Raw genomic sequence first — 9,225 nt, 5'->3', positions numbered from 1 at the left:
CCTCGCTCGCAAGAGAAGAGGAGGAGAGGGCGGGGCAAGCCCAGCCCCTCCCGTGGCCTCAACCGCGGCGCTGGCAGGCTCCCGGCTGCGGTCACGTGTGATTGGGCCGCCGCGGTCACGTGACGCGCACACTGCACGGCTTCTCCTCGAATAAAACTTCAAAATGGGGGAGGAAGGGCCGGGCCGGGCCCCGCCGCCAGCGCCTACCTGCTTCCCGCCGCCGGCTCTACACGGCGCCGATCCTCCCCGCGGCCCACGCGCCCCGCTAGCGGCGCTGGAGGCCCTCGCGTGTCGCGCGCCGCCGCCCGCCTTCCTCATTGGCTGCTAAGCCCATCACGTGGCCCACACCCGGGACCCCGCCCCCACACCGCCGGGTGCCGGCGCGACGCAGCAGCCTGGAGTGAGGAGGCAGGCGGCAGCGAGTCGCCAGCAGGCTGCGAGGCAAGGGGCTCCGGGCGCGCGGGCAAGCTAGCCTCGCGACGCCCTGGTGAGCGCGTTCCTGATTGGCTGTGCGTGACGTGCGTTCCGGCCCTCGGATTGGCCACGCCCTTCCTGCCCTTCCCCCGCCCTTCGCGCGAGGGAAACACGCTGTTCTCGCGTGGGCCGAGCAGGCGCGCGCACCTCATTGCCTGGCTGCAGCTGCGCCCTCTCGCCCCTCCTCCCTTGGAGCGTTGCTGGGGGGGGCGAGGAAGTGGTGTCCTCGAGGTGTCACCGGGGCCTCTGGACCTCCTGTTCCGTCTGAAAGCGGCAGAGCTCTCCCGCCGGGCCGGGGCACTGCGCGCGCGCTGGCCGTCCACTGCCGGCTTGACACGGACCCGCAGCACCTTTCCCCACTGAGCCCCCCCAGGCAAGAAGCCTCCTGCCATGCTGGAGCTGACAAAATGGCAGCCGTGGGGTAGGCACCTGCACTCAATGACACAGCCACTTGCGTGTGTGGCATCAACACTCAAAAGGACCTGTTTCATAAGAAGAATGAATAATCCAGAGGGCCCAGTGTCCACCAGCAAGCCCGGCATGGCCCAAGCCACAGACAGCCTCTCCACACGCTGCACCAGCTCAACAAGCGGAGGTGCCATTTGCATTGAATCTCTGGCATAAGTGTCCAGGACAACATTTGTTCTCCAGGACAGAGAACTTCTTAAAAACACAGGCTGGTTCACATGTGACCAGTCACTCGCATAGAAGAATTGCGGGGATGGACCAGACACCCACCATTGTATCTTTTGAGCATCTTAGTTCTCTGGCTACAGAAATAATCTGCTGGGTGGCAAAGGTTACAAGATACAGGATGAAAAGAAGAAGAAAAACCCGCTATAACCAACACAACCAATAAAATGAAGACTTCTTGGTACAAAGAACGCTTTAACAAATGTCGGGTATCCATTAGCCATATTGACCTAAAGGAAAAAGCCATCGGAGCTCATGGTAGAGGTGATATCTTTTATTCGACCAATAAGATTTTTGCAAAAAAAAATTCTGTAATTGCAATTAAAGACAAATTTTGTTTAAAAATCTTGTTGGTCTAATAAAAGCTATCACCTCTACCATGAGTCCTGATTGCTTTTTAACAATGGTCAGCATTTCATTGAAGATTACACCTAGCTTATGTTCACATATAAGCATGAGGAATCTCAAAATTACTACTTACTAATAAACCTTGGCATTATTTTTGAGCAAAAAATGTCATGGCAAAGTGATTATTAGATCTCTAAAATGGAAATAAGACCAGTTTCATTATATTAATTAGCAATGTCTTTAGTTGTGAAACAGATCTACTGACAAGAAAACCTGGAGATAAGACAAGCTGTCTTCACCACTATTTGTCATCGCAGTCAATGGAAATCACTTTCAGACATCCGGGTGTTAGACGGAAGGAAGAACGCATGTTCAAATTTCTTAAAATATGGGCATAAGAAGAAAGGGGTTTTCAATAAGGATATTTAGAAACTTTTCTCTCTGCCTTTGTTTGACATAAGTTGTTGTTGGCAGTCCCTTGATATGAGGATGACAGTTTTCCAGTAAATAGGGAAGCCATCAGTGAGTCTGTAGGTGACTGAGGAACCTGATCTGAGATTCACATGTTCACCTGTAGACATGGCAAATAGTTCTGAGAGGAAGGAATAGATCCTGGTGATGTCCGGTCACAGCTCTTTCCCTTTGTCTTTCTCATCCATCCACTTCCATAGCGTGGCAAGTTTGCTTAAAATGATTGATGCCTTGTACATCGCAGTGCCACTGGTGACAGTTTAGTACTTGAGTCCCCAAGGTGTTGATGTTAATATAGCATTTCTTCAGATTAGCTTTTACGGGGTCTTTAGGTGTGTCTACACAAGATGCTGTGTCACAGTTGTTACTGCGCATTTATTTAGTATTTACTAGCAAGTACTAAATAAATGCACAATAACTGGAGTTGCCGCGCAGTAGCACCAGCAAAAATCTTTTAGGTGACGCTACTGCGCAGTAGACTAATAATACTGTGCAGTAGCGTATTAGTATTGTCTGTGCTATCATGAATGGCTGGTGCCTCCCGAGACTGGGGGTACCATTTGTACCCCCAGCAGGGACCACCCACAGATGCCAGCAGAGGTGTCAGCAGTAGCAAGTGGGGACCGCCTGCAGATGCCGGTAGGAGGGGTGGCAAGTGGGACTGCCTGCAGCCGCATCGATTGTGAGTGGGGGGCAGGTGGTGAGTGGTGATCAGCTGCAGAAGCCTTTGGCAACTTTGGCGGCAGCCAGTCTTGGGGGGCACATGCCCCATGTGCCCTCCCTACATGTCGCCTATGTGTACTGTGATGCTCTATTGCATAGTATTTTTAGTAACTGTCTCGTGTAGATGTGCCCCTTGAATCACTTCTTTTGCCCACCTCTGAAGCAGTGACCATCAGTGAGTTGGGAGTATAATCCTTGTTTTGGGAGCTGGTTGTCAGGAATCCTTATAACGTGTCCTGTCCAAGGGAGTTGGTGTTGCATAAATGTGGCTTAAATGCTGGCAGTGTTTGCTTGAGCAGAACGCTGGCATTTGTTCTTCTGTTCTTCCAGCTGATATGGAGGATTTTCCAAAGACATGGCTGATGGTAACGCCGTATTAAAAAATTCATAAAATAGTAAAAAAGGGTAGAGTGCATTAAAAACCATGGAGAAAATTCCAGAGGTAACCAACGTCACAAATACAGCTTAATGCAAGCTTGCATTAAAATCCTTACTGTCTCATTTCAGCATTTTTGATAACTAATTGAAAAGATTGGTCTCTCTATATTGGAATACTATTATATTTAGATGATAACTTAAGGAAACTTTCTTGTTATTAAAAAACTACCATATACTGAGCTAAATAAACTCAAATGCCAAATGATGCACTTTTCTATAGGCACCAAACCTAAAATGCCTATGCACCTGCTTAACTCTACACCAATGAGGAATCTCATCGGCTTCAACAGGACTACTCATGTATAAAGTTAAGTCTGTTTTTTAAGCGTTTGCAGGTCAGAGACCATAGTTATTAGTTGATTAACAAGAAACAGATGCCTGTTATTCATATAGTAGGATGTCTAATAATTGCAGGCCATATCTTCTTCAACACAAGAAAATATATAAGAATGATATATTCTATATTGTGAATTATATATTTATTTTTGTATATACAGTATATATTTACTTTATACATAAAAATAGAATGCTGTATAACGAGTAAGGAAAAAAGATTTTAAAAATCTGCAAAATTCTAGTGGAAACAGAATTATGAGTAATAAGCAACATGGTTTTATAACCAGTAAATCATACCAGACAAACTCAATTACTTTTCTAAGAATGAAGATCAATAGGCAAAGAGAATGCTATTTCTCTATCCCGATTTTAGTGAAACATTTTATCATCTTGCTAAATCTTACCTCAGCCCTGTTTCAAATTAGCCTGGCCACAAGCAAGATCACATGGAATGAAAGCTAGCTAGAAAACATGAAAAGTGATGACAGAGGGTACTGAGTTCTAAGAAAGTGTCTGTGGTTCTGGGATAAATTTTCAAAAGTCATAGTGACACAGCTGTAAAAGATATTTAGATGTTTGGCTTCAACCTTCCATTGAAATGAATGGGAGTCAGGGTTCTAAATACCTTTGAGGAACCTACTTTAGGAGCCTGAATCACAAATTTTCAAAGGTGACTTATGTACCTAGTGGTTACTTTAATAAAACTGGCCTTTAAATTCCATTTAACTCCCAATATGGAACTTTAGCACCTTTGAAAATTGAACTTAGGCTCCTAAATCACTGAGACAATTTCAGAAAAAAATTCCCTGGCCTATACTATAAATACAGCTGGGTCAGGGAATATAGTTGTAACACACTGCCTAAACTAGCTGTATGCATTGTTTAAACATTTAGTATAGACTGGACGTGTACTGAATTTAGCAATCAGGTTAACATCTTGGAGGCACCTCTGATTAAAGAGTTTCAGAAGCTTTAGTCCAGACTGGGTGCATCTACACGTGTGCTTTACTGCAGTTAGACTAATTAGCGCTGCAGTAAAGCATCACTATCTGCACGTGCACCAGTATTAGAGCACAGTAAATAAGTTAACTCTGCCATAAGATAGTACTGTTGGGGACACTACTATTTCATAGTGCAGTTACTTACTGTGCCAAAAGGCACATGTAGGTGGTGATGGGCTGGCTGGGACACAAGGATGCTAAAGTACAGAGGGCTGCCTGCCACTTAGCCCCTCATTTTAGAACCCTCATACCCCAGCCAGCCCTTCTGCCTCCCGATGCTGCCATCCAGAGCCTGGGGCTGAACCCCCATGTCCCTGCCAACTCTGCCCCAGCTCAAAGTGCTGCTGTCCCAGGCACGTGTGGATGCTTTGCCTGGGAGCAGTGTACTATGGTGCAAAGTGTGCCAGAGTTTATTTGTTTGCATTAACTGCATGTTGTAGATGTACCTGCTGAGTGCTACTTTTTTGGAGGTCTTAACTTTCCCTGTATTGCAAATTGGAGTCTTGTTTGTAACTAGGTTAAGAAAAAGATAGCCAGATCTAACCAGTTCTTTTACACAACTGCATCTGTAGTATAAATGGGGCCCATTCCACAGGGGATAGATGTTAAACTCAATTTTATTTAACACATATTTTATGTTATCAGGAAGAGCAGAGGAAATGGCATATTAATTACATTCACAGATTATGTTGAACTGGAAAGAGCTGCAAACCCCCAAAAGGACAGAAAAGTAGGCCTTACAAAAGCTAGAATTATTGGCAGAAAATGCACTCTAATACAGTCTGTGCGAGTAAAAGATATCACTAATTTTTGGGGGGAGAAAACACCTATAAAGCGGCAATGCTGCAGGAAATCTAGGGAACATCACAAGCAACACGTTAGAAACTAGGTTGCAGTAAGAATATACGAAGTGCCATAAGCCCAATATTCTGTCTCCGACAGTGGCAGGAGTTGATGCTTTAGAGAGAGAGCATTAAACTGGATATATCTAGAGGGATCTATCCCCTATTCATTACCCTCCTTGGCATCCACCATTATTGGTTTAGAGATGACAAAGGAAACATTTCCAACCCTTCTATTCAACAGCTATTACTAGATCTATCATCCATGAATTTGTCTTGTCTCTTTTTGAACCTGACTATGCTATCTACCTGTACTACCTCCTGTGGCAATTAATTCTAAAAAGTTAACTATGTGTTGTATTAAAAAAAATCCTTTCTCTTTTTAATGTTAAACCTGTTTCCTATTAATTTCAATGGGTACCCCCTAGTTCTAGTATTCTTTGATTTGGTGAATAACAGATCCCAGTTCACTTTGTCCACACTCTTCATGATTTTATAAACCTCTATCATATCCCCCCTCAGCCTCCTCTTTCCACACTAAAGAACCCTGGCCCTTTTAGTCTCCCCTGTAATGGCAGTTACTTCATACCCCTAATTATTTTAGTTACCCCTCTCTGCACTTCTTCTACATCTTTTTTGAGATACAGAAACCAGATTTCTTCACCATGTTCAAGAAGTGTATGCATCATGGATTTGTGTAATGGCATGATAATTGTAAGGGAGTAGAGCAGGTGCCGAGCTCGGAGGGATCCCAAGTCGACGCAACCCAACGCCGCTCGCGTGGTGTGGCTGGCGTCGAGCAGCGGGAATTTGAACCCTACAGGAACCCGGAAGTGGGAGGTGCTGGGGCAACCCGGGCCTGTTCAAAAGGAGCACCGGTGCGGGAGCCGAGAGGGACGGGTCCGGAGGCAGCGGAGCCGAGAGCGACAGGTCCGGAGGCAGCGGAGCTGGGAGAAGCGGGTCCGGAGACGGTGGCGCCCAAGGTGGCGGAAGCAGGCACTGCAAAGGCCAGAAGCGCCACCGGAGTAAAGGCGCCCCAGAGGACCAGGGCCAGCAGAAGGAGCAGCTGGACCTTTTGGGGTAGGCGGGACCCCTAGACAGGGATGCGTACCCCGGGAAGGAGACCTAGTAAGGTTGAAGAAGCAAGAGTGCCGCAGGGTGCGGAACGAGCCCCATAGGGATCAGGGCCGGGGAAGAGTGACTGGGGGACAGGCTTGGGGACCGAAGTATTCCCCACCTTACTTTTCTTTCCGGGGTCACAGCTGGTGAACCGCTTAGGCGGAGCCGCTCAGAGTGGGTGAAGACCCAGAGGGGAGCAAGGACTCCTGAACCCGGGCCAAGGCGTGGGGTGGAGGTACCACCCCCCCACCCCCGAGGGACCCTTGGCCGGGATTTTCCTTTCTTCTATGGACTATATTTTATTTGTTTGGCGGGGTCCGCTGTCCACCCGAGTAACAGAGCAGGACAGCCCCTACCGGAGGACTGGGCAAGGGTGTAGGGGTGGAGGAGCCCTCAGGACAACAGGACCCTGACGAAGACGAGAGTCTCATTCCCAGACTGTATGCGCCGTACCAACTGGACAAAATATAGTTTAACAGAAAGTCGTGGCAGGCAAGACAGGCTCATACGCATGTCCGAGCCGGGTGAGCCCCTTGTAATCTTGTAGGGAACTGCCCCTTTCCGGGGACTTGGGTCGGGAGGGGACCCGGCCCAGTTGAGACTCCCTCACAATAATGTTCTCTGTTTTGTTTTCAGTTCTTTTCTTAATCCCCAACGTTTTATTGGCGTTTTTGGTTGTCACTGCACATGGAGCTGATATTTTTAGTGAACTATCTATAGTGACCCCAAGGTCTCTTTCCTCAGTGGTAACAGCTAGTTCAGAACCCATCATTGTTGAAGTTGAAGTTATTTTTCTCCATGTGCATTGTCTATTACTTGTCGACATTGAAGTTTGTCTGCTAATTTTTGCCCACTCACTCAGCTTGGTGAGGTCTTTCAGCAGGTTCTCTCTGTCATTTTAGGATATGACTACCTGGAATAATTTGGTGTCATCTGCAAACTTGGAGCTTTCTCCATTGTGCACCCCTATTTCCACATCACTCATGAAAATGTTGAAAAACAAGGGATCTAGTACAGATTCCTACAGCATCCCAGTTTGACCTCCCTCTACCCTGAAAAGTGACCAATTAGTCCTACCCCTTTACTACCTATCTTTTAATCAGTTCTCAATACACAAAAGAACCTTCCCCCTCGAATCCCATGACAACTGTTTTTTTAAAAGCCTTTTGTGAGGGATCTTTATAAAAGCTTTTCAAAAGTCCAAATATATAATGTCAACTGGATTCCTCTTGTCCACATGCTTGTTAATAGGGCTGTGCAAAACAGCACTCTTCCATTTCATCTTGCGTTTCGATGGAACAGCATTTCGTTTAGAATTTTGCTTCAGTTCGAAACTGCTGTTCCATTTTGTTTCATTGAAACAGTTTTGCTGTTTCGATGCTGTTTCGACATTTCACCCATAGGCTATAATGGGGAAGCTCGAAACAGCCTATAACGTTGACATTTCTGGCCTGATTTGGATGAAACTTGCAGAAATGGTTGCCGCTTCTGAGGGCAAGAAGCCTGCTAAGTTTTAAGGAGATAGGTGCAGGGGTTTCAGGGAAACTATACCTCAAAGTCTTGAAAGCAAAAAACTCATGGAACGTATATGTGTTAAGCCACAGTGGGGTCAAAACTGCAGGCATGCTAGCCCCGGCTGAGGCCACAAAGCCTGCCAAGTTTCAAGGAGACAGGTGCAGGGGTTTGGGGGAAACCACACCTCAAGCTGTGGTCAAGCAAAACTCATGACATGGGTGACACTGTGTGTGTTAAGGCGCAGCAGGATGAAAGCTGCAGGGATGGTAGCCCCTGCTGCGGCCACGAAGCCTGCCAGCTGTCAAGGGGATAGGTACAGGGCTTCTGGGTTCAGGGGCCCTGCACCTCTGGCTACTGACAGGCAAAACTCATGTCATGGGTGCTCGTGGGACTGTCTGTCTTGGGGCACAGGGGGGTGAAAACTGCAGGCCTGCTAGGCCCTGCTGAGGTGATGAAGCCTGCCAGCTGTCAAGGAGATAGGTGCAGGGGGGTCTGAGTTCTGGGACCCTGCACCTCTAGCTGCTGACAGGCAAAACTCGTGGCATGGGTGGGTGATACTGTGTATGTTAAACTGCGCCCTCACTCAACTGACACCAAGGCAGAAAGCAGGGCAGTTCAAACAATGCTGCCTTCTTTGCAGTTCTTGCATCCCTCCCCCAGAGCACTGGGATTGGAAGGGACCTCAGGAAAGATGACAGCCACTGGCCAGCTACACAGTCAATAATGAGAGCAGTCCTTCCCCTCCCATCTTTCCCCTCCCTCTCCTTACTTTAGTTTCCATTTCCCTTCAGGCAAGTACGGCTTGAGCTTCAAAACTTGAAACATTTTGAAATTTTCGAAACGTTTCAACTTGCCTTGTTTAATTTCAAGGCTGTTTTGAATTTCTCTGTTTCATTTTGATTTCACTGTTTTGAACTTGAAACAAGTCGAAACAGCATCCACACAGCCTTGCTTGTTAATGCAATATGGCTGCAAAAAAAGTTAATTCAGTTTGGGTCTTTAGGGGCAGAAGTATCCTATCTCAGAGAAGGAAGGTCCTTATATTTTTCTGGTGTAATATTTCCTAGAAAACTGCATCCAGTTCTGGGATATTAAATTCTAAATGTCTCTATAAAAAAAACATGATTATGCCCAAAATGAGTGGTAAGCCAATGCAAAAGTATCCTTCAATAAAAGTGCCCCCCCACCCATTGTTCATAATCTGTCTTTCCTTTGTAAACTGATCAGATTTTCAAAGCAAAAAAGAGGGAGCCATGGAAGGTTTA

At 46.7% G+C, this 9,225-nt stretch overlaps 1 protein-coding gene across 1 annotated transcript in view; it reads right to left on the bottom strand.

Annotated features, from left to right (window-relative positions):
- The window catches only part of MGA (MGA, MAX dimerization protein), a 98,860-nt gene extending 97,399 nt beyond the window's left edge, over positions 1–1,461 (bottom strand). The window contains exon 1 of the mRNA XM_019519047.1: positions 208–1,461. The gene's annotated coding sequence lies outside the window, so the exon portion shown is untranslated. The remainder of the gene's footprint in view (positions 1–207) is intronic.
- Between the last annotated feature and the right edge of the window lie 7,764 nt (positions 1,462–9,225).

The sequence above is a fragment of the Gavialis gangeticus genome, unplaced genomic scaffold (genome assembly GCF_001723915.1).
Source record: "Gavialis gangeticus isolate Ggan-Ray unplaced genomic scaffold, GavGan_comp1, whole genome shotgun sequence".
Taxonomy (NCBI): Eukaryota; Metazoa; Chordata; order Crocodylia; family Gavialidae; genus Gavialis; species Gavialis gangeticus.
Note: the sequence above shows the minus strand (reverse complement) of the source record. Positions and strands in the feature narration are given on the sequence as shown.